At 41.6% G+C, this 26,423-nt stretch overlaps 1 protein-coding gene across 5 annotated transcripts in view; it reads right to left on the bottom strand.

Moving 5' to 3' along the window:
- The window catches only part of Bmper (BMP-binding endothelial regulator), a 245,153-nt gene that overhangs the window by 142,543 nt on the left and 76,187 nt on the right, over nt 1–26,423 (bottom strand). The gene's annotated exons all lie outside the window — the stretch shown is intronic.

Raw genomic sequence — 26,423 nt, 5'->3', positions numbered from 1 at the left:
TGAAAGCTTTAGGAGGGGGCCTTGGGCAGTGGAGTTGTAAGATGCATTCAACTGCTACAGAAAGGGGATGGCTGCTCTGGTACAGCTGTAAGGCCAAGAAGTGCTAAAGACAGTGTATTATGAATTACGGCACAGACTGCAGGTGACAATGACATAATGTGGCCACTTAAAACAAACTGAAGACTTGGTTTAGATTAATTCCACCCCAAGAACACAAATCAATTGTAAACATGATCTTAACATGTACCCATTGACTAGAGAAACCACAGGACTGCAAATGTGTCAGAGATAGAGGAATACTCTGCCCTAACTTAGGAAGAGGAGGGAAAGATGAATTTTGGAATTTTCATAACATTGAGCTTAAGAGTATGTTTGAAAAAGTTGCTAAGCATTGAAGCAAGCAGGTAGGGTTGGATGCCCAGCCAAGAAGGTATAAAATGATAGTAGGTGCATGTAATAGGTGTTCAAATTTCAGCCAAATTTCCCCTCAGCTATACACTGACTAGAGAGCAGAGGCCATTTCAGCTATACTACCACCTCTTCATTTTACTGGGGTGACTGGCACACATCCATTCCCACTCTCCCCCCATGAGAGGATTTAAGAACACATGCTAAAGGTCTTTAGTGCCACTCAGCCAGTCAAGGTGTCTACGTGAAAACCTGGAAACCTGAGTTTGCCCCTCAGAACCCACATTAAGGTAGAAGGAGAGAATCAACTCCACGAAGCTGCCCTCTGACCTCCCTGTGTGCTTCACTGCACACAATCCCGCACATGCACATCGTCTGTACGCACATACATGCATACTATGATAGTTTTTTAATACAGTCTGAACCAAAACACTCCCAAAGTGTTTTTACCAGCGTAATCAGTGTGATTTCTCCTAAAGATTCAAACTTGACAACGTGCTTCCTTCCTTCTCTCCATCCCTCCTCTCTCCCTCTCTCCAAAGTTTATTTTAGCTGTTTTCCCAAGAACTACCGATATCACAGTTTGAAGACGGGCAACTAGACTCGCTCCGACTGGCTGTTGCTTCCAGAGTGAGTCCCAGTTAAGGAACAGACAGCAATCACCAACTTACTCTCCCTGGTATGCCCCACAGGTTTGGGGTGCTGCATCTTCAACAGATGCCTTTTCCGACCGAACATCAGTAGACAGTGGAAAAATATTCTGATGGGTCAAATTTTTCATGTGCAAAGGGAATATGCATTTCTTCCTTTGTTACAAACAATCGTTTTCTAGATTCTGTTCCTTCCATCTGGACCATGGAAAGCCTGGAGCTCTCCCGCCAGCGGGACTGTCAGGTGGCTTGTGTCTGCAAGCACATGCAGGCTGCCAGACCCAGCAGCCACTCCTCACTAGCCTAACCCCCTAGAGATAGTCTCCACGTCAGTCTGAGCCTATCCTTCCTCTGCCCCTCCCCACAGCTCTTTCAGTCAATCATCTGATATGTGTGCAATTTGGTGAGGGTTTCTATTTTCGTTTTACACATGCCGCAGAACAGTTAAGTAACCTGTCCAGTGCCATACCACTAATTACTATGTCGCACATCTAATTATCATGAACTCAGACAGGTCATGTGCTCCTTGAAGCCAATTTCCTCAGGTCTGCCATGCACCCAACTTGTGTTTGTTTGTACACATTCATGATTCATCTAGAATTTTAGTCCATATTTAGATGAATCTTAAGGATGCACTTAGCGGTGTCATCGGGAGTGTAAATCAAGACCCTTCTCATGGAATCACAAAGGTATCAACATCCAGCCCCCCTCTTAGTGAAGGGGCTATCACAAAGGAAAGAAATACTTTAGTATACGAATTAAGAAGTATACAAGGAAGAGAAAACTATATGCATGTGTTAAAAAATACTGAAAGCATACCAGCAGGCTCAAATTAATATTCTAAAATGAAAATCAATCATTTGATACCTAGTTTCAATATAAAGTTTGTAGCTTCTCTAAAGAGCTAATTGACTAATTTGCTTGATGAACATGTAAAATATTTATAAAAGCAAAAGTTGACTTACAACCACAATACCTCAATATTGCTTAACTTTTTTGGGAGACATCAAGTTTCCCAACCACAGTTTCTTGTAGGTGTGTTCAGGGCCTGAGCCTCTCCAGATGGGGAGGAAATTCCACATTCCATGCTGCTGGCCTGGAATAGTACAGCACAGTACAGGAAGGGGACTCCGCAGACCAACAGGGATGAATGGGCTTCTTTGACTGGCTGGAATTCAGTGTGTCACAAGGATGTCTTCATGGGCCATGGGAATGAGAAAGGGCACTGTCACTCACGCGCGCACACACACACACACACACACACACACAGAGAGAGAGAGAGAGAGAGAGAGAGAGAGAGAGAGAGAGAGAGAGAGAGAGAGAGAGCGCACAGGGCATCTTATTTGAAGGATCACATTCCTCTCTGCCCCTCCACCTGCTACTTTGGTGTGCACGCATATGTGAGTCCACCAACCCATGTTCATCAACCCATGTAGGCACACGTTCCAACCAGAAGTCGAAATCTCATTATCTTCCTCAACTGCTTCTCCACCTTTTTTTTTTTGAGAGGGTTTCTAGCTGAAGCTGGAATTCACTGGTCCAGTTGGATTGGCCAACCACTGAGCCCTAAAAGGCCCCTGTCTCTGCCCCACCTAAGCCTACAGATATGTACTGCTGTGCTTGGCTTTTTTGTGTGAGTGAAGAGGATCCCCCTTTTTTATACGAAGTGCTTGCATAGTAAGCCCACCACCTACTGATCATGCATTTGGCTAAAGCCTTCTTAAGCCTTGAGGGAAGCTTCTGGTACGATGTCTCTCCTCTAGGAGCAGTGTGTGTCCACTGTGCATCATCACCCATCTCTCCCACCTCTCCTTAACTTGCACTGCTCTCCTGTCTCCAGCTTCAACTTGCCTTTTCTCCATGTCCCACACTCAAGGAAAACAGCCACCACCATGGCACTGGTACTGTGTCTCACCTACAGACACCACAGCCCTCTGCTGACCTTGACCATTCATTTGCTGTGTCCATTCAACAAGAACATGAGCGTAAACATTTGTCCAGCACTTTCTGAGTCCTTCCGTGATGAACAAGCAGGCAGCATCCTTTTCCTGATGGAGTTTGCAAAGCAAACAGAACACGGAAACAAATACATACCCACAGAAGAGCCCACAGGGGAAAGGAGAGAAGGGTACAAGAAACCTTCATATGTTTTAAGTGAAACATAATCAGACTCTGATTTCTTGAAGTTCATTGTGCAAATGGACCCAATAGCATAAGAGGCTAATAATGACAGGCATCTCTTCACATGAGCTTATGTGTGTAAGGTTTTCAGGTGCCTTGCAACTCTTTAATTTCTTTATAAATATAAAATTTCTCTAAAAGTAAAGTCTATTTTTTAGAGTTCACTTTATAAAAAGAAAAGATAAGTATATAGATATAACTTTTACAGTTTGGTCACAGGCAACAGCCAGAATAATTCTAGGTGGAAACTCCATGGAAACCTTATGAACGAGGGTAACAGCACCTGATATCAAAGATGAAGATCAACCTCATACATTAGGCCTTTGGTGCCTCCAGAAACACAGGAAGCCACCTCAGAGGAAGAGATACCAGAAAAAAAAAAAAAAAAACCAAACCTCTGTCTGACCAACCTGTTAAGGATAGTTCAGTTTCTGAATGACATACCATGTTAAATAGCACCACAAGGATGCTATGGGAAAAGCCCAGAAGCTACAAACTGCTGCGTTCTTTCAACAGGTAAATTATAAAGCCAAGGGCTTATAGAGGCAGAGCTAGGGAGCTGGCTCTTTTGGTGAAGAGCATGCTTTGCAAGTACGAGGACGTGAGTTTGATCCTCAGAATCCCTGTCAACATATCAGCCATGGCGCTGTTCACGCAATCCCAGTGGTGGGGAGGCAGAGATGACAATCTCTAAGGCTTGCTGATGCCCGTCTAGCCTGGTTGGTGAGTTCCAAGCCAATGATCTATGAAGATGTTGTTCTTGATCATGATACCTAAAGCTATCCTTCAACATGTACATGTATGCTCACATACATATACATGCACATACATGAACATACCTGCATTCAAAAAAAAAAGTGGGGAGGAAATAGATCGGGTTTAGGAGGCTGGCCAAGAGGGCAAAGTGCTTGAGGGCCTAAGTATAGATTCCCCACCTCCATGCAAAAGTGGGGCATGGTCAAGCATTTCTAACTCTAGTCCTGGGAAGCAAAGTTTGCAAATTCTAGAGATTCATTGACCAGCTACCTGGTCCAGCCAAACAATGTGGCCCAGGTTCCATGAGAAACCCTGTCTCAAAAAGCAAGGTGGAAAGAAATAAAGAATGATCACCAGCACTGACTTCCTGTTTGACGCGCACACGCACACAGGCACACACAGATGCATATTTCCCCAACATACACACAGAGATGTTGACTACATAATAAGATTAAGGAATTGTTAGTAATTTTCAATAGATGTCAAGGTTTCATGGTTACATTTCTATAGATAAGTTCTTCTCTTTCAGAAATCCACGCTGAGATGATTACAGATAAGATGATCCTGTCCCCAAAATCGGTTTCAAGTATTGCAGATATGAGTGAAGCAGAGCGGGCCACGGGTTGATGGCTATCTATGTACAGAGCTCTTCATGTTCCTTTCCCATCCATGTGGACAGGGTGTCACTATGTGCCACCCTTCAGCTATGGGTCCACAAAGGTTTGCACAGCTGGAGCAGAGGGAAAGGACTTTGATTATAGCTTTGATGCTCACTGATACAACCAAATGATCTTTATTTTTAAAGATTTATTTATTTATTATATATAAGTACACTGTAGCAGTCTTCAGACACACCAGAAGAGGGCATCGGATCCCATTACAGATGGTTGTGAGCCACCATGTGGTTGCTGGGAATTGAACTCAGGACCTCTGGAAGAGCAGTCGGGTGCTCTTAACCACTGAGCCATCTCTCCAGCCCCCAAATGATCTTTATAGTGTGTGGCTTATTGTAAAAGATGACTATTAAAAGAATGAACAGAGACCTAACTGCCAACGTTAAAAACATAAGTAAGAACAGTAAAAGTACAAAGGCTAGTTGGGAAGCAACTGAGAGCTGCTGGTAGCCTGAGGTAAGGGAGGATCTGTGGTAAGGGAGAGGAATCAATCTGTGGAAGAAAGGTGACTGCAAATTCTACCAGAGTGGGCAGAGTGGGAAATGGGAAGAGAGTGGAGCAAGAGGGAGATGGCAGTGTCTGTCCTCACGGGACAGAGCTGGCAGGCACTTGAAGACTGGCCGCAGAGAATCATAAGCCCAGTCCAGGACTGTGAGGAACACCAGAGAGTATGAGCTCTGGATCCCGGCAGCAGGAGAGGATGAGTGTGTGAATGTGCGTGTATGTGTGTGTGTGTGTGACTTGTGTTCCTGTGGGTATATATGAGTGTGACTGGGTATGTCTGTGCATGTATGTGAACGTAGGTGTGAGTGCATGCTTGTGTTTGTTTTTGTGTATGCGTGAGAGTGTAGGAATGTGAATGTGTGAGTTTTGAGTGTATGGGTGTGCATGTTTAGGTGGGAGAGCATGCATGTTCATGTGTGAGTGGGCTTGGGTGTGTATATTTGCATGTGTGTAAAGTACGTTTATTAGAGATGGTGTGAGGGTGTGCGGGAGTATGCACATGCATGTGTGTATGTGTGTACTTGAGTATGTTTATGAGTATATGTATGAACGTATGTGTGAGTGTGTGATGGATGTGAATACGTGCAAGTGTGTATGTGTGTGAGCATGCGCATAAGTGCATGTGTATATTTGAGTGCATGACTGTGCTTGAGTGCGTGTGTGAACTCATGAGCATAGATTGTGAGTGTGTGCGTACTCAGATGAGTGTGTGTATGTATGTGCTTAGGTATGTTGATAGAACGAAGAACAATTATGAACATATTCAACTGTTTCTGATACACAGCATAAATATGTAACCAACTCAAATTGAGTCTGTTCCCCTGGCCAGGACTGATTTTCCTTTTGATTGGTGCCAATTCCTTCTGTATCCAAATATTTGGTTTCATCCTATCTCTAAGTCCCAACATTCTTATGAGTACATTCCTTGAGGCTTGGTGGCCTTATTTAAGGGGGAAGTTCTAAGAGGCTGCTCTGAGATCTACTCTTTCAGTGAGATTTTGAGTCTCAAATTTGGTAGAGAAATGGAAAACTAGAATGAGAGGCTCCCAGTCTCCACTGACCTTTCTGCCTCTGGCGTCTTTTTAGAATCTGAAAGCTTCCTGTCCCCAGCTATCTCTGTACAGCATCCCGTGCAGACAGCTTGTGCTGGAAACCAATTCCTCGTATTCTCTCTCGTAGGTTTCTGCACCCCTTACCAGCTTCACCCTAATAATTTGCAGATTTCATTTGGCTCCATTTAGTCCCCGTTGTGGCTGTTTCAAGGCCTCCCAGTGGCTGCATGACAGTCACCTCTGGGTGCATTCTTAGGGTTTTTTCCTTTCAATTAAATGCTTCCAGAAACAAAATTTTTGGATGATAGATTCACTCTAGCTGACTCGGATCTCAAAGTCTTTCCAAAGAGCATTTACGGGGAAAATATTACTGGCTTAAAAGCTCCAGCTCTCGACTCAATTTAAATTTGGCTTTCAGTTTTTATATCTTTAGCAATGTAAAAAATCCTGGTAAAGTAATGCTCTTCTCTAAGGTAGGTCCAATCAACTGAAATGCGCTTGTGTTTATCCAAAGGCATTTCAAGGTATACTGTAAACTTGCTTTTTTGGGTCTCCGACCAACTGAAAACAGCAAAGCCCTCCTTTATATTCTGGTTTAAAAGCTTTTCCTTTCATGGAAATTTTCAGTCATCCTCTAGACAAAGAGGTGCTGGGGAAGAGCGAGCCCAGGGAAGTGCTGTGAAACTTTACATATGCAAAATATGATTTTTATTTCCTAAAATATTCTTAAAGGTACAATAGTGCTCCTTGCCCTGGCTTGTGGGCTGGAAGCCTCGATATTACCTGCAGAATTTTGAGCCTCTCTCATGACCTGCTTATTAAAGTCCGAAGACAACTAAACTAGACCACTGCTGGAGGGCCTGGGAGCGCACTGTGAAAGGCCAGAGCCCAAAGACTGGAGGAAAAGGTAGCATCCGTTATAGAAAAGAGTTGGCCACGTAGTGTGCCCAAGAGCAGGAACAAGACTCCAGACCACATGCCAAGAGACAAGGAGAACAGTGCAAAGAATATCAGTAAAAAGAACCTCTTAAGTGAGAGTAAAGCACAAGGGACTTGGTATGTGTATTCATGCACAATTTCTGAATGTCATGATCGCCTGATGACTTCAAATGTTACAGTAGAGAATACTGGGGTTCACTGACTTTAAGGAGTTTAACTCCAGATAACTCAGAACATTGATACCTCAAAGCCTTGAGTCATGCAAAGTATATTAGCCAACACCGAAGCAATTCTCTATGAAAAAGAATTCTCAATTTACTATCTCCACATAAGCTATGATCGTCACATTAACAATAGCTACTACTTTTATTTTCTAATAAGTCAACATACTAAACGCAGCACATAGCTACAAAGAAATATGACAAAAGATCCTATTTGAAAGTAAACCTCTTCTATGATTAATAAGATTGAAAGACTTTTATAAATCAAAATCTTTAGCAAAAACTAAAATTGATTCTTCTTAGAACATGTACAAGTACTTCAAAGATATTTTCTAAATTATTTTTTCTCTGAACATGAAATTACTATGCAAAGTCCACAAACTCCAATGCATGCTAATTAATAGTATCTCGGAGAAGGTGCTTATCAAAATCAGGGTAAACCAAAGAATCAAAGATAAATCAATCACTCTTCAGCTAAAGTCCACGTCTAACTCTTTGAAAAGAAATTCGGTATATAATTACTTTATGAAGACAATAAATGCTTCCTTAGTAATGAGTGAAGAAAAATACTATTCTGTTTTATCATTGGGTTCTGTGACAACATTATGGGCTTTTGAACTATCTAGTTTGTATTTCTAAAGTATATTTTTTTAATTTGGTCAAAAATTTCCATGAATTTCCTTATGGAATAAATGGATGGAACTTTTCTAACACACAGTCGTGAGTGAGCATTCCAACTCCCCAAAAAATGAACACACAATTAAACAGCCATGCAATAAGAAGGAACAAGAAAACACTTCCCAGGAGGCAGCATCTCAGCTAAAGTTCAAAGTTGACTAATAATGTCAAGGGAGGGCTAGAGACATGAGGTGACTCATGTTCCAAGTCATGAAAGTGAGGAGGAAGACGTAAATTGGAGAGGCTCAGAAGGATGGGTACAAACAGAAGTTCAAGGTGGTCATTTAAGGTGCTCATCTAAGAAAGGAAGGTGAACAAACAGTATGTCCTCCACAGAGCTGTCTAGAAGGTCATTTACAAAAAGATTGTACAATCGTTGGCCTGCTTTCACATACAATCAGCCATTCATAAAACCACAGTCTAAAAGCATGAAAATGATGCTTTTAAAATACAGTGTTTGGAGAATTTCTAATTTTCTGGAAATGACGTCTTAAGCTGGATGAGCAGCCAAAAACAGTGGCCATGGAAGCTTAGCCTCAGGTATGAGATGATTAGAGTGGCTTTCCTGATGATATCACTTTCCTTAGCCTTAACTTGGAAGTCCATCAATGCAAACTTCCCTCTCACTCAAAAAAAAAAAAAAACAAAACAAAACAAAAACAAAAACAAAACAAAACAAAACAAAACAAAACAAAAAAAACCATGTGTGCATGGTGTGCCTTTTTCCAGTCACCCTCTCACATGATTTTACTTGTTTTTTATAGCTCACGATATGTAGCACTACCCTTTATTATACCTATAATAAATGCATTGCATTGCCAAGTATGCTAGTCACACCTTGAAGGAGGCAATAAAGTCAGGATACTTGTCTTGTATTCAACCACCAGGATAGCCCTTATTAGGAAGAAATGACAGCCTTCTTCAACAGAAATGCCCTTCGACTAATTCTCCCCACTGAAGTTCATTTGGGGATGACAAGAGCTGTTGTATCTCATTTTCTTTAAGAGTCTAGGAAAGGACAGAGCATCCCACAAAGTAAACTAATATGTAATCAATAAAAGGTATGTGTTAACCACATAGTCAAGATATTTACCATCATCTAAAACCAGTGTGTTAGATAGTAGAGAAATACCATGCCTTTGCCAGTTAGGTGACCAGTGCTGTCTCAGCCATCAATGTCATTAAGTCATTTCTCATGGTGCTTGCCAGCAACTTACAGCAGAAGAATTGAAACATGCATAAACTCTTCAAAAGAAATATTTTTGCTGTAAAAAAATTTACGTTGATTTCTATGGAACCAAATCTGTTTTGAACTAGACAGGCTGTTTTCAATATCGACCTAATAATAACAATATTCTGTAAATTAATTTTAAAATAAGAGATCTATTATTAAGATGGGGAAACGGAAGCGCTTTTTAATCTTAGAGTTGGTGATGGCTAAAAGTAGCACAGTTGGGAAGGTTGTTAGGAGAAGCTGGGTGAAGAGGACCGCTTGGAAACAATGTTAGCATCAAAACACAATGTAGAGATGGTGAGTGGGAAATGCATGCATAACACAGACAACTCATCCAAGGAAAGAAAGACTTCACTAAAGTCAAAAATTTTAAAACTCCAGTTGAATCTTGTAATCAGTATTTTCTTAAATGTGATAAACTTTGGTACATAAAATACTGCCTAACTCCCCCCTATAAAATGATAAGGTCTTAGCCTGCTTCTATCTGACAATACATATTTGTAATCCCAGCACTTGTGAGCTAAGGGAAGGAGACCACAAATTCCAGCCTGGACTACATTATGAAATTCTATATTACAAGGGGAAAAAAGGCCAATTGCCATAGAATACTTTTACCAATTAAATCAACAAATTAAAAATGTAAAAATACTCTATTGATAAATATGGTGCAATAGGCACTTATATTCTTGGTTGAGACTACAAGTCGGTTTAATGGAGAGGCCTAGTTTAGCAGTTCCCCCAAGTAATTAAAATGCATGTGCAACTAACCCAGGAACTCCAATGCTAAAAATTAATCATAAAGAAATATATTTAACATATGTGGTATGAAACTCAGACTAGTACAGAGAGAGGGAGAGAGAGAGAGAGAGAGAGAGAGAGAGAGAGAGAGAGAGAGAGAGAGATTACAGCGTTATTATAGCTACAAAATATTACTCAGTATTTATATAATCATATATATATATGTATGAATCATCATAGGTGTATCTATTTTTATATAGATGAGAATATAAATCACCCGCTACGTCTATAAATGGGCCAACAGGAAGCCATTTAAAAGAAAGAAAAGCAACTGAAAAAAAATGTTAACAACTTGATTAGAGATCTATAGTTGGTCTATACCAGGTCTATAATTGAGTGGGAGGGGGGAAAGGGAATACCATGTGGCCTACCATTTGAGAGGACAGAATACACATGCACATGAATGGAGAACACTCTTATGGCTATAAATACAGAGACTGTGTCTATAGGATACAAAAAAGCTGGTGACTTTCAGGAACATCTAAGACACTGGAAGACAGCATGAAACTTCATTCTGACCACTTGGTATGCAGTACCATAGTAATAGGTATGAGTCTATACCAGATATCTGTCCTTGGGGAAGTGCTATCATAAAATATATTAGACCTGTCGATGTCTAAGCATAGAAACTGACTGCTCGTGTGTGCTGGAGAATAGTCCAGGATCAAAGCACTGGCAGATGTGGCCCTGGGTCCTGCCGCTCACCGTTCCAGCTGTCTAGCAGTTTGTGGAAACCTAGACTTCCATGATTTGTTTTTATTTATCTCTAACTCAGAGCATACTCTCTCCTATCCCAAGGGCACTTGTTAAAACCTTCCAGCATGGGCTGGAGAGATGGTTCAGTGGTTAAAAGCATTTGTTGCTCTTGCGAAGAAAGGACCTGGGTTCAGTCTGTAACTCCAGATTCAGGGGATCCAATGTACCGTTCTGTGCTGTGACTACCAGGCATGTGTGTATGCCTGCACATACAGACAAACATTTATTCACGCAAAAATAAAATTAAAATAAATGGATCATTAAAAAAAATATTCTACAGCTATACTATAGTTTTGACTTTAATTATCCTGCAGACATGCATCTGTAGGCATAGTCCTCAGACATGGCAACATTCTGAAATGGGACCTAATTAAAGAAAGTTAAGTTATAGATAGTTGTGTCCTTAAAGGGGATGAGGGAGCCCAGCTTTTTCCCATTCCTCTCTTTTGCTTCCATTACATGGTATAAACCATGTTCTTTACCACAGGTTTCCACTAGGACACTTTGTACATCACAGTCTTGAAGCAATGACCACTGGCCATCAGATGAAATTTCCAAAGTTGTGAGACAAAAGAAACCATCTTTTTAACTTGATCAGTCTTGGAGTTCTGGATTCAGTGACAGGAATCTGACCAATAATATAATCTTTAATTATTTAGCATGGGGACAGTTAAAGCAGCAGTACTATTACCCTGAAACACTTACTTGAAAAGAAAACGTTGGCTACAGGAAAATCTGAAAAGTTCTATGTATTGCTAAAAATCCCAAAGACTGTGCCATGTTTGGGAAACACCTGAGAAACCCCAAACCTCTTACAGCTGGACAGTCCAGAGGCACTTCATAGTGTGAAAGGAGAATCCGGACTGAATGTTTCCTGCTGGAGTGTTGAAAACATGACTAACAGCACAGAGAGCCTCTGAGCAGAGTCAGGGAGACATATTTGCATAAGTCATTTAGAGAATTTCCTCTCCGGTCATTAACTGATCACCAAGGTGCTTGAGAGACCTCTTATAACAAAGGTTATAGACATTCGAGAATGAGACAAAGGCCACTAGGTAGACATGCAGCAACAATCACATTGTTAAAAGCAAACCACAACAAACAACACGAGTAGGAGCTATCTTGACTTTCAGGGTTGTCACATTATGGTATTTTAAATTTTCAGTCTTCTGCAACCATCAAAAGTAATAGAAAAATTGGGAACTACATACTACACACACACACACACACACACACACACACACACACACTCAAGCACAGGCACACGTTCACAAACACTGTAAGCAAGCAACAGAGAAAGCCAAGGATTAGACTTATTATGAACAAGCCTTTAAATCAACTATTGTGCATATGTCAAACTGCTAAAATAAACTGTGCCACGAGAAAACACTAAAAGTACAAAATCCATGTTTAATCAAATAGGTTTTTCAGAGAAGTAAAACCATTTTCAAGACCAACAACTGACTTCTCATTAGAAACTACTGAGGCCAGAGCCACACACAGAGTAGGAAGGAAGAAACTACAGATGGGTAACTCTATCAAGAAAACTGTGGTTAAAAAAAAACAAAGTATAAAATAAGAAACTGTGAAACATCAAAAGTAATGTAGGATTCATTACTAAGAGATCTTCCCTGTGGAAACAGCAACAGGGAAGAAAAGGGGCTCACAAGTAGGAAGAAAGGACATCAGCAAAGGGAACCACGGGGCAGGTAAAACAACAGTATGCACACTTTATCCAGCTTTCTCTTCTCATAAAACATACCAGAGTGTGTACACAATAGACAGCATGATAATATATAAAAGACTGGGCACACAAAAAGAATAATAAATATATACTATGTAACCATGTACCATATAATGAAACAAAGTTAGAAGACTTTTTTCCTAAGTGGTTATAGCCTAATATGACATCGTTAGAGATAACACATTACATACAAAAAGCATTACAACATCAAATTTAATCCCATTTTAATAGAAAATACATAGAGTGAAAGTATCTTAAATGTTCCGAACTGAAGGCAAAGAGATAAAAATCTTACTCAGACTTAAAATATATGTGTGCTCATGCAGTGTGCAAACACATGTGTTTATGCGTTCAAATATATGTAAATATATACATATTGAATATGTTTATGTACATAAATATAATCATATTGGATTTATATTCAAACACAGAAACAGATTAAAAATAAAGGGGCAGGGAACAGACATTGTGCACTATTATGGAGAAAGTCGTAGGATAAATATTATTGCTGCACACATTCAAGGGCATTTAACAATGATAGAAGCCAAACAGGAAGAACTGTAATAAATACATGGGCACCTCATTTTAAAAGTTGCAGTTCATGAAACAAAAGCTTTAAAAACTACATAACCTACTCAAAAACATAATGATTTGGGGTTGCAATATCCCAATTCAGTAACAGTTTGGGAAACCAAGCAGATGGGCTGAGCTACAAATCAATGAGACATGACACACGCAGCACATAAACAGGCCATTCTGACAAATCAACCACACATCACACACACAGCACGTAAACAGGCCATTCTGACCACCGAAAACGCTACGGGGTCTCCTTGAGTTCACAGCGAATTCTCTTTGGGATAGAATGTATGTTTCACATTTTAAAGTCTCAGCAAGTTAAAACGTATTTAAAGTATAAGATTCGGAATAAAATTGGAAATCAATAACACAAGAAAATGTGGGGGATTCTAAAGTACCTGCAAATTAAGTATTTTCCTGAAATCATTGACTCAAAGAATGAGAGTAATTGCAAACTAATCACACGAAACGGCAAGACCTTGGGCGGCAGCCAAAGCAGGGCACCGCACATTATGGACAGAGAATGTGGAGGAATCAAGTTGGAGCTGTCCTGGCAGCCTCCTCCTTGATATCTGGCTCTCATCATATGGGAAGGTGCTATGTGGCTGCCAGGGAAATAAAGCAATCAATATTCCTACCTAGCTGGAAAGCCTCTGAACCTTCAAGAGTGACCAGAACAGTAAGACATCACAAAAGGTTCAAGAGTAGCACTTCTATCCTGATGATAACCAACAGATGTCTAATTGTACTTGAGTCCTCCTTAGGACGAAGGGATTCATGTCTGAGACTGTAAACCTTGCCCACCCTCTGTGACCAATGAAGCCTTTGACCCTAGAAGAGAACCTACTACTGCCATCTCATTAAAATGGTATTGCCTAGGGCTGGAGAGATGGCTCAGCGGTTAAGAGCACTGACTGCTCTTCCAGAGGTCCTGAGTTCAATTCCCAGCAACCACATGGTGGCTCACAACCATCTGTAATGAGATCTGATGGTCTCTTCTGGTGTGTCTGAAGACAGGTACAGTGTACTCACATACATAAAATAAATAAATAAATCTTTAAAAAAAAGTATTGCCTAACTGCATTCTAAATCCTACTCCTTACGCCTGCAGATAAATGTAGCCTTCACCCCTCACCTTAAGCTAACTTAGCTGTTGGTGTGTTTAAAATGCATGACCAAAATCAACTTGGAAAAAGTTTATTTCATCTTACAGATTAGAGTTCATCATCCAGAGAAGTTGGGGCAGGAACTTGAGACAAGAACTGTTGCTGACAGCACCTCGGAGGAGCTCTGCTCACTGGCTCGGTCATTATGGCTCGCTCTGTCTGTTACGTTACAGCACTCAGGACCTTCAGAATAGAAATGGTGCCACCCACAGCGAACTTGGCACATCAATCATCAACCTTCCACATCAGTCATCAACCAAGATCTCTACCACAGGCTTTCCCACAGGTAAGTCTGGTGGGGGCATTTTCTCAAATATGACTCCTGCTTCCAAAATGTCTATCTTATTGTTGGGTGTTTTCCATTCACAACGATTCAGGTGAACAAGAGAGAGGGCATGACCATGGAGCAGTTGGTCATTGGCGGTTGGAGGAGCCAGACTCAAGGGTGGTAGGTCAATGGAACAGAGTGGTAGCTCCAGGCATTCTCAGGAGGGACAGCATGGGAGCTGAGGGAGACGGCCATTGACGGCATCGGCCAAGGAGGCACAGGTGGTGCCCTCGGGAACACAGGCAGTAGCTGTTCTCGGAGCATAGCCGGGATCTCAGGAATGCGTTATCTAGCCATGGGAGCTGAATAAAATTACACACAGCAAGACTCCTCAGGAAATATCCAGGAAGAGAAGGCATAAAGACTGTATGATTCAGAGACATCTACAAACAAATAATGTCTTCTGTATATGACAGGTATCTATATCCATGAATTCTCAACAATATGGCCACCTAAACAAGGTCAGCAAAAGTACAACATACCAATGTGGATAAGGGATATCACAAAGCCCCACCCCTAAATGAAGAGCTACAGGCGGCTGACAGGGAAGATATTCTTCTCCCTAGACAATTCCCATGCTAGGTTATCCAATCCCAAGTGATCTGCTCTAAACACAAACATAAGAGCAGCAGAAAAGGTCCCAGAAGAATGCATTTTCTATGCCTGTCTAGGTATAGAATTAAAGTCATGAATTTGAGATGGAGTCAGCAGTCCCAGGAGAAATTGCTCAGGGGAGCATGGCAAACATAACATTTGTATATAAAATTGTCAAATTTTAAAAATAAAAACACAGCAAACTATTACCTGGCAGAGCAGGAGAAGGTACAAGGAGACTCGGGGTTACTGGGATCAGACATGAATGGGGCCATTGCTACTCCACAAAAAAATGAAAACATCTCACAGAATGCTATGGAAAAATCGTATGCCAGTCATTTAAATATCTCCATGAAATAGTAAATTTCTAGAAACAAGCTGCTGAATCTGACACAGGAAGCTATGAAAAATAAACATAATAAATTGAGAAGTTTTATTATTGACTAAAGCATCCCATGAAGAAAAGGCCCAGTCAGATAACATCCAGCAAGTGGTTGAAGAAGGATAGACATCAGCTGAGCCCATTTGCACACACCTACTATCACTGCCAATCAAGAAGCTGAGGCATGAGAATAGTGGGTTCCAGGTTTGCCTAGATTACACAGTGAGATCAGAGCCAGCCTGGACAGTTTGGTAAGCTGTAAGCCCTTGTCTCGAAATAAATAATGATTTGGGGCACATACATTAGTGGCGGTGTGCTGCTTCCCCAGCATGTGTGGGGCATGGGTTCCATCCCACTGGGAGAGAGGTGGGGTGCGGTGGGAGGACGTCAACAGTTTACGGTTTTACATAACTAAAAAGGAGAGGGGGAAAAAAAACATGTCCATGTTTGTTTCACGAAGCCAGTATTATCCTGGTACAGAAACCAAAGCCAAAGACATCTCAAGAAAGGAAACCACAGTGGAATCTCTCTCGTGGAAACAATGACTAAATTCCTCAACAAAATAACATCTAATTGGCTCCAGTAACAAGTAAGAAAACATACAATGACCAACTAGAATGTGCCCCAAAAATGCAAGGTGGGCTTTAACATGAAAATGAATGAGTCACCTTAATCCAGTACAAGACAAAGTCACTAATCCGATATCAGTAGAGGCAGAAACTACATTTGACAAAAGCCCAGCATTTCTTAATGGTAAAAACACTCAACAAACTGGAAATGAAGAGAGCATTCCTCGGCCTGAAGAGTCATCTACAGGAAACTTGTAGTTAAGATCGTCGACCATGGGTTATACGCATGGCTGGGTTTATGTGCTTATGTACATGCATGTGCTGACGAGATTACAGTAAATGATGCAACAGCTACTCCCTATTCTTTCAGTAACATTTATTCTTGAAAACTTAATCCCCCACAAAGCCACAAGAACAGTGGAATGTGAACCTGGCCTTCATTTCCCGTAGACTTACTAATTTTAATATTTTGCAATAATTTATTTTCTCCAACAGTTTGTAGTGGTTCTGTTCTTATTTTTAAATTTATTTATTTTCAATCAGCATGCAAAGCATTCAGTTTCATTGTGGCATTTTCAAACAAAACATGGTTTGCTAATTCCTCTTCATACTCACTCCCTTTTCCCTGCCCCTCCCGCCCTGTCACCTTCAATAATTAACTTAGCTCTGCTTTCTTGTCGCATGCCACTCATTATTTTTATGAAAAAAGATTTATTTCTAGATACTTTTGCTCTTAATTAAAATGTCCTCCTAGTGCTATTTTTTTATAATCACAAGATTTCATACCACTCAAGAAATTGAATGTTAAGTAGCCTGTATTCAAGTTTATCCAACTGCCTTGATGATACCATTTTAAAACAAAAGTGTATTACCTGCTTTTATTTTTATGTATTTCAAACATAAGGAATTTTGTTATACATATTTTAGTTACCAAAATCGCAAGCTAATATAAAATGAGAAATTGAAAATGTTTTTCATTTATCCACTTATATACATATAAATTCCAATATTAAAATCTCTGTATATGGGAAGTTTTTAATTATTGTGAATAACAAATCATAGGATATATATACATATATATATATATTTACAATACTTACCTCATTCCAAGGAACCAGTTTTGTATATGATACTACAAAAGTGCATAAAATAAAAATCACATAGTAGAGTTAAAACGAGAACATAAGAAAACATAAGACCCAGGGGCTGAAGATATGGTTAAGCAGTTAAGAGGACTGGGTGCTCTTCCAGAGGACCTAGGTTCAATTCCCAGCACCCACACAGCAGCTAACAATTTTCTATAACTCCAGTTCCATAAGATCCAAAGGAGGAGGAAGAGTACTTTGAATTCTATCTTCTAGACATAACATGGCTGCTGCATATATCAGCTGGTAACAGCTGTGGTTGCCTGTACCAGACCGAGCCAGTCAAAATTCTAGTGTGTGGGAAGGGGGGATGGAAAAGCCATTGGCAGCTGGTGTCTCCTGAGGAACAGAGAGTTCCTTCCAGGCTTGCAAATATAGTGATAAACGGCTTACATAATATGAATGAATATATAGATTTAATCTCCAGGGCCTCAAAAACAAAAATCAAAATCCTTAAAAACATGAAATAAAAATACCAGGAAGAAAGGAAACTCAAAGTTAATTTTATAGTAGTTTTTAAACCCACGATCCAGTCCAAGATCATGAATTGCACGTAGTTGTCCTCTCTTTCATCTCTGTTAATCTAAAACAGTTGCCCCAATTTCTTTGTTTCTTTCCTATCGTTAACTGAATGAGTGAGAGAATGGGTTCACCTCCCTACTAAAATGTGCCAGAGTCACAGGACTCAAGGGTCTTTAGACTTCTAAGTCACATAGCTCTTGTTGGAGCATAATTCAGTCAAGCTGTCTGTCCCAAGCCTCCTGTCCACATTCTCTTCTCCCACCAGACCCCTTGACTTGATTACGGCGTGATTCAGAAATCTTGCCAAAGAACTGCAGTAATTTGGTAGGTCGAGAAAATAAACATTCACTAGCCAATTTGTCACTGATGCAAAAGCTCTTACTGTTCTAGACATAACTTCCCTACAGGGTTCTTGGTAGTCTCTAATCACTTCATATCACAGCTACCTCTGAAATTCTGAAGAGGGAGCAATCAAAAAAAAGCATTAAAAGGACCAGAAAGATGGTTGAGAAGCCAAGAGTCATGCCAGACAGCTCACATGTAAGTCTGGCTCCAGGGCTGTGGTCCTCAACCTGTGGGTCCAGCAACCCTTTCACAGGGGTCAGATATCATATATCCTGCATATCACGTATTTATATTATGAGTCATAACAGTAGCAAAATTAGAGCTATGAAGTAGCAACAAAAAAATAAAATAAAATAAAATAAAATAAAATAATAGTTTTATGGTTGAGGGTCACCATAACATGAACTGTATGTATTAAAGGATCTCAGCATTTGGAAGGTTAAGAACCAGTGCTCCAGGGAATCCTATGCCCTCTTCTGGTCTTTGCTGGCACCTGCACACACAATATATTCTCACATGCATGTGCCTGCCTGCATACAAATAAATTAAAATCACATTTAAAGGCTGCTAAGATGAGGTTTCCATGACTCCCTGCCCCGTCGAGTCCTTACCTCATGCCAAGCCCAGGATTTACACATCTTCATTGTCAGCCTTCCCAGCTCAGTTCAAACATGATTATGGGAAGGTCAGGAATGAGCAGCCAACAGGCTGTGGATGATGGCCTCTTCCCATCCAGATTATAAGACAAAACGATGGTCCCCAAAGGAGAAAAATGAGAACCTGACTGGGCAAAATTTTATCCATCCTCTGAATGAACTCAATTGTTCTGGTCAAACCCCAGCTTTCATGTGTGCTGTAACTGCATGTAACTGTCTGTAAAGTCTTTCTCACTTAGTGAAAATTGCTAGGTACATTTATGCAAATACATATAACTGTCCTCTAAGTGTATGTCTTTATAGTCATGGATTAATATATGACTGTCTCAGGGACGTTGCTTTGTGGGGTGGATGTCAATTAGCAAAGAAACTCATATCTTATCAAAGTGAAAAGAATAGTGAGGAGCATTCGGTCACAAGTGTGACATCTATGTCACACACACAGAGAGAGAGAGGAGAGAGGAGAGAAGAGAGGGGGAGAGGGACAGGGAGAGGGAAACATGTACACAGGCACACAGCCACCTCCCAAGTGGCAGGAATTATTACAGAAGAAGGAACAGAAAGAGAGTAGCACCAGGTGTTGGGAAGATGGGAACAGACAGTGACTTTGGACGTGGCCAGACCACTGCACCCATGTACTCACAGCAGCTGTGACTGTCAGCCTGACCTACCCTAGATCAAGCCAGTAAACATTTTAGCACGTAGAATGAGGTGGGGACCTGCATTCCCACCCCTAACCAAGGAACTGTGGACAGTTGATGGTTTTTAGGGGAGGGAAAATCAGTCAGTTCTCTCTAAGGGCACTTCAGCTCCAGTTGGTGGCCCCACACCTGGCAGCATATAGACAACAATACATTGGACCTGGTGGGTTATTTAAAAAATAAAAATAAAAAGAGAGTGCTAAGTTAAGAGAAAATAGGAAGGCAGGGTAAATATGGGATAAGTTACAGTGAAGACTGTAATCAAATACATTGTATCAAGTTCTCAAAAATTAATCAAAACGCTATTTTTAAAGGCTACTAAATAAAACATTGTGTAACAAAACAATATTCAAACTCAAACTGTTTATATTCCATTCGTTTGAGATTATTGATTTGAATCCAATGCATTCTTACCATATTTTTCAACGAGCTGCAAGATCTCTGATTTAGAAGTCTGAGTTTTCATTCACAGCTCTGCAGGTTCTCAGGGCAGGATGCCTGTCCTTGACAGTGCCTGGCACAGAGAAGCAAGTCAAGGGAGCCACGGCCTGGAAACCACCATCTTGCTTTTGGCCTCTAAAGCTATTGACAAAGGTTTGATTTCCTCTCTGGGAGTGTGTAGAGTGATAGGAGGCACTCTGCTGCTAGGAAGAATGACTTAGGGTGAAATGAATGTAGAATTGGGCCAATTTTATACCCCTGATCCCAGAGCGAGGTGGAGGGGAAAAAGCTGCCGACGGCCCTACATGTTGACTGGTATGCTTGCAAGTTGCAAATCCTGAGTACCAGCAGCCTTGACCTCCCTCTTGCTGCGGCCTCTGAAACCCTGGCTTCTTGAAGGAAAAACAAGTAAGACAAAAGAAAGTTGTTTGGCTTCTAAACTAGCCTTGTCTTTCCTCTCAAGAGCCCTGGAGGTTCTGCTCCAGACTCTGCCTTCTGGCCAGGTCCTCAGCAACTGTGGATCTCATCCCACTGTTCGGGCCTCTTGTCCACATAGCTAGTGCTGCCTCGTCATACCAAGCCAACAACAACAGCCCCTGTCCACTCTGCCTAGACCCTCTATACAGGGTCATCCATTCCCAAAGAGGCTTCCAAAACTGAGCATGAACAGGGGTCTATGGATGGGTTCAGAGGAGGTAATCAAATCTACCACCATCAAATCTCCAAGTCTCAGGCTCCTAAGTCTTAAGAATTCCAAGTCTCTACTTCCAAAGAAGAAAAGGCATTAAAACACTCAGTGAACTTGAATTTCCTGTGACATACCAAGAGTTTATCACCTAGAAGCAGTTGTTTGAAGGTGCAGACCAGATTTCTCCTAGGGCCCAGCCGACCAAGACAGCCTGAAGTTCATTAGTGCACCTTTTCTAGCAGAGCAAAGCCAATGCAGAGACCATTTAATTGTGGTTTGGACACTAAGCAAGGTAACTGTTTCTCTACAGCAGAATGTTATTCAGGACTTTCACAAAGGCTAATCAACTGTTGACACATTGGAAATGGAACTTTATGTTTCTAGAACCTTAAGATGGTTGGCCTAATCTAGCCATTCATACATTCACTCACCAAGCAAGTGTCTGTACCAATGGTATGTGAAGCCTTACTCTGAGCGGAGTGTATGTTGTACCAAGGCTATGTTCTACAAAGATGTCAAAAAGAAAAACAAGCATCAGATGTTGATTTTTTAAAGGAAGCAATCAAAAAACCCAAACAAGGTCAGCTTTGTTGGGAGTAGTGAATGACAGAGTTTGTACCAAAGTGCTATTTTGCATAGCACTAAAAGGTTGACATTCAAGCAAAGCCTTTAAGGAGGAAAAGGTGCCAGCCATGTGGGGATCTAAGGAAGAATACTCCAGGCAGTGTTCTACAAACGCAAAACCCTAAGTGAGAATGTACGGCATGTTCAAGATTAACAAGGAGTCCAGTGTGGTCAGGGATACATCAGGATGACAGCTGGACAGGAAGGCTCGTTGACTTTAACTGTGAACAAAAGATGCCTCCGGATGATTGGGAGCAAGGAAGGAGTACTCTGAGACTGGATTCATCATGAAATTTTATTTTCTTTCATCCTGATCTCTTTCCATGAACGTGAGCCAAGCAGTGAATGCCAAGAGCACATATGATGGAGTTAGTAAAATCAAATCCCTGTTTGTCCTTTAGGATTGGATACTCCCATCATAGACACTAACCACATATATGACCGAATTATTGAGTGAGGCTTAGCCCGTGAGGTGCCATTATACATAACGGAATCTGACATTCTATCATGAAAATTAAACAAGAGTATAACATCCCACTTCGATCTTTTCGTGGTTACATGTGGAAGTTAGTTTGCATATACTCCATTAAATATGATATATTGTTAAAATCCACTCCTGATTTACTTCTTTTACTGTGCCTACCAGAAAACTTAAAACTCCAAATGTGACCTTCCATACATTTCTCCTGGACAGTGCAGGAATGGAGAATTACTGTAACGGCTCAAACATCCTCTGCCTAAACGGCTGCTAAATAAACACTGTAAGCCCTTACATAAAGAGAAAGAATGACCAAGATTACAAAATGCCATCTTCTGAGCGGACCAAAGCGCTGGCACCGGGTGTGAAGAGGGAGCTCTACAAGCACCCCCCTCTGCAGGGAAAGAGGATCCCGGAGAGCAAGACGAATTTGGTAGTCATCATATCAGACAATGGGAAAACCCAGCTTCAAATGTTTAGATCCGATTCACAGTGAGTGTTCTAAGTGCACACAGCGTAAGTAACTGGCAAACAGGCTGCAGACACAAGATGTGGTGGGTCACACCTGGAATCCTGATGCTGAGGCAGGAGCACTGTTGCAACATTGACGTCAGCCTGGGCTAGTAGTAGCCAGACTAATCTATGCTATAAAGTAAGAGCCTGCCCCACCCCACCGCAAAAAAAAAAAAAATAGAGCAGGTGGTCCTTCATAAAAGGGCCTACTATGTGGCTGGTATACTGGCCCCTAGACCTTTCCCACTTCTCCAGTTGAACATAAGGGAGTGGAGGGGAGTAGGTTGGGCTCCCAAGATCTGAAGTTTCACTGCAGTGTCAGCATTTCCACAGTGAGGAGCTGCAGATCCCTTTGCTTTACATCTGGCTCTTCTGGCTTAAAATAGCTCTGAGAGCCTTGTTAGTGGTTACCCATCTTACAAAGCAGAGTGTGAGGCCTAGAGTTACATTGATTTGCTTGGATTTCAGGGCAGAACTAAATCCCCCAAATCTATAGACCTTTCCCTCCAACAGGGCACACTTGCCTCAGAGGTTCAGACCCCAGGTAGAATATATACGACTCTTGAGTTGGCATCTGAGTGTGTTAAGGCTCCAATCATGGCTACCTCCCCCATGGAAAACTCGGTTTCCTTTTGTACTAGCATTTGGACAACATCTGGAATGAGGATTCAAACACCTTAACATCTGCACAGGCTACATGCAGGCTCCTGCAAAGGCCAGGGGACTCCCTCTCCTCAGAGAACTTCAGAACTCTTCCAGAAAGCCATCGGTCTCACACTGCCTGGTTTTATATGACTGCAGAGACATGTCAAGCTACTGCAGTGCTTTTCCGTTTCTGAGCTCTGGACACAATGCTATCATCAGGGAAGCCTCAAGCTCCACTGTGCTTTACCCATCAGCCGCAGCTGTAATGCAGCCCAGCACCTGGAGTCCTCATCCTAGCCAGCATCCCATTGTGTTGGATGGTCTAGACCCTGCCCTGGGGAGCAGAAGACACTTCCTCTCCCTCCATTGCTGTTCTGCTGACAGAACCCACCAATTTCAGAGCTAATGATGTAAGCCTCCCCACCTCATCCTACATACAAGGAAGGAAGCCCAGAGGCGTTGATCATTCGGGAAAAAAAATCACAATTTTTAAAGTCCAAGCAGATATCCCTTTCGTAGCTGTGTTAGTAGAATAAATTGTAGCTAGATTCATAAAGACATCTTGCCTCTTTTAATATAGTCTGTGATAGGAGTCGTTTAAAATTATACATCTTGCAGAATTTGTCAGAAGCATGACATATATGTCCCCTAAAGAGGAAAAACTACTAGGCATAAATTTTAAAATAAAATTTTAAAGTGAACTTAAAATATATTAATGGATTTTATATCGTCCTAGCAAAAGATAACTTTCATTAGTTGGAATTTTGGACTCTGCCTAATAACTGGCTTCCAGAGAAGCAAAGGCTGTCTGAGTTGAGCAGTTAGAAACTGAAGAACCAACAAGGACCCAGCAGAGCCTCATTCTGTTGGCGAGTCTCAGAGAGGCAAAGGAAGAGATCTCAGGTCTCAGGGTTCTCCAGTTGCCAAGGGCAGGACTGACCTCCAAACAGCTGTGCTCTTAAGCTGTGGCCTTTCTTTCATCCAGTACAATCTACACTGCAGCTCAGATGCCCACGGCATGCCCAAAGCTGGCAGAACAACACAGAAGCCCAGGCAATCACTTCCGAGCACGAACAGTGTTAGTGTTTGACCAAACAATTCTCTCAACGGTAAAAGTCTAAGGTATACATGCATTTTGGTTACAAAAGCAACACTGCTCCAAACTATGACAACGCTTGTGTTAGAAAACAAAGTCCCTTTAGAGCCTGGTGCTGTGCTGGCACAGGCTCTGTGCTTTAAGTTATGGGGCTGAGTCATTAAAGACATCTGTGTGCATTGTTTATGAACATTATGGATGCTGAGAACCTAATAACAAACCCCAAGTCTCCTCTCTCTCTCTCTCTCTCTCTCTCTCTCTCTCTCTCTCTCTCTCTCTGTTTCTCTCTCTCTCCCTCTCTCTCTCTGTCTATCTCTCTCTGTTTCTCTCTCTGTCTCTGTCTCTGTCTGTCTCTCTCTGTCTCTGTCTCTGTCTGTCTCTGTCTCTCTCTGTTTCTCTCTCTGTCTCTCTGTCTGTCTCTCTCTGTCTCTGTCTGTCTCTGTCTCTCTGTCTCTGTCTGTCTCTGTCTCTCTGTTTCTCTCTCTGTCTCTCTCTGTCTCTCTGTCTGTCTCTCTCTGTTTCTCTCTCTGTCTCTCTCTCTGTCTGTCTCTCTCTGTCTCTCTGTCTCTGTCTGTCTCTGTCTCTCTCTGTTTCTCTTTCTGTCTCTCTGTCCGTCTCTCTCTGTCTCTCTCTGTCTCTGTCTGTCTGTCTCTATCTCTCTGTCTCTCTCTGTCTCTCTCTGTCTCTCTGTCTGTCTCTGTCTCTCTCCCCATCTCTCCCTCTCTCCCTCTCTCCCTCTCTCCTGAAAAGAACTGTGTTTCGCAGCAGCATGGAGAAAGCCACTCCTGGCATCTGCCCATCAGATTCGTAAACTCAGACTGATGTAGAAAGAGTCCTAAAGACTACACAGCCCTATAATGCAGTGTGTGGAAGGATATTAAAAGTTTGTTCCACCAAATAAAACTATGAAAAAATGAGGTACAGATCAGTATAAATAATGTGGTTTGACTCATTTTTCATATTCACTTTGAAATTTAAAGGCAATTTTTCTATTTTTGAATTTTAATGTTTAAATTATGGCCAAGGGACCACAGCATATGTTGATATTGGACTAGATTACAAATTTGTATTAAATCATGAAATGAAGCAACCATTTCCACACCCTATCAATGGAGACCAGACTGGAAAAATGACAGCCTTTCTTTTCTTCTTTTCTCTCCCCCACCCCAATGGATATCAACTTTTCTTTTGCTTAATTCCAGTAATACTCAGAGATGTTAAAAGTTTTATAGTTTACCATCTGGAATGAACTACCATTAGTCATGATCACAGTTGTGCTGTCGGATCCTGGATATCTCAAGAGTACAAGGAGAAAGACTGGGCAAAAGCAAAGTCCTCAGAACCCTGTGGCAGCAATGTCTGACCCCGGAGCCAGTTACTTACCCTGGCTCATTTCTCAGTGCTCGGGCCACACAGAAGGCTCACTCCCACTCATAAGACCTGTTTCCTTTGCAGTTTGCTTGGTATTTTAACTCATATCTTCCAGGACACAAGGGAACAGGTGGCGAGTCACGGCTTGTACCTCAATGTATCCGGGATGCAAAGGAGCATGCGCGGTATATGCCAGGCCCTCTTCTCCCTCTGTGCTACGGTACCTCCTGGTCTTTGGGAAGAACCGTGGCTCCCTGAGAAGCAAACATATTGCTGCTTCCACGCCAAACAAGTGGTACCATTTAAAATTCCACTCAGAGGGAATGGTGGTAATTGAAGCCATTCATGGGACCACAAAAGCACTGCCACCCTCCAAATTGAACATTTGAATGACATTTAAAAGGTGCCAAAATGTGTAATCAATTCATTCAAAATATATTTCCTGAATATCTAATGTGCGCATAACTTTGGGATGCTTACTCAAGGCGAGATCAGGCCGACGGTGAGAGCGATAAGGGTTACTTCAGGAACACTGGGCTCTTTTGCAGAGGGCTCTGGAAATCACTGAAAAGGTGGAGGTGTTGGGAAAAGGGGCGCACCGGAGCCCGGGAACATCAGCGACAAAGAGGAAGTGTGAGAGCACCACCATAAAATGGAAAAGTATTAAATTCTCTGGAGAAACAGACCCGGAAACATCTCAAACTGGGACCAAAGTACTAATATTTAATGCTAATTTGCATGAAAATCTGTAACTTTCTTTGTGGAAAGTTTAGCTTCTCTTTCTCCCTGTATACCAGAAGGCAAACTTCCTGTCCTCGCTGTCCCCAAGTAAGGATACAGAGCGACTTTCTCTCAGGGTGAATTCAGGTATGGATGGTCACTACCTCGCAGGGACAGGGTCAGGGATGGAAAACATCGAACGGAAATGGACCAAGATGAAAGGAAAAGATTAGAGAAGGGCCCACAAGCTGTGGCAGTATTCGCT

Source organism: Rattus norvegicus, chromosome 8, assembly GCF_036323735.1.
Source record: "Rattus norvegicus strain BN/NHsdMcwi chromosome 8, GRCr8, whole genome shotgun sequence".
Lineage (NCBI taxonomy): Eukaryota > Metazoa > Chordata > Mammalia > Rodentia > Muridae > Rattus > Rattus norvegicus.
The sequence above is the reverse complement of the archived record's forward strand: the minus strand, read 5'-3'. Positions and strand labels throughout refer to the sequence as shown.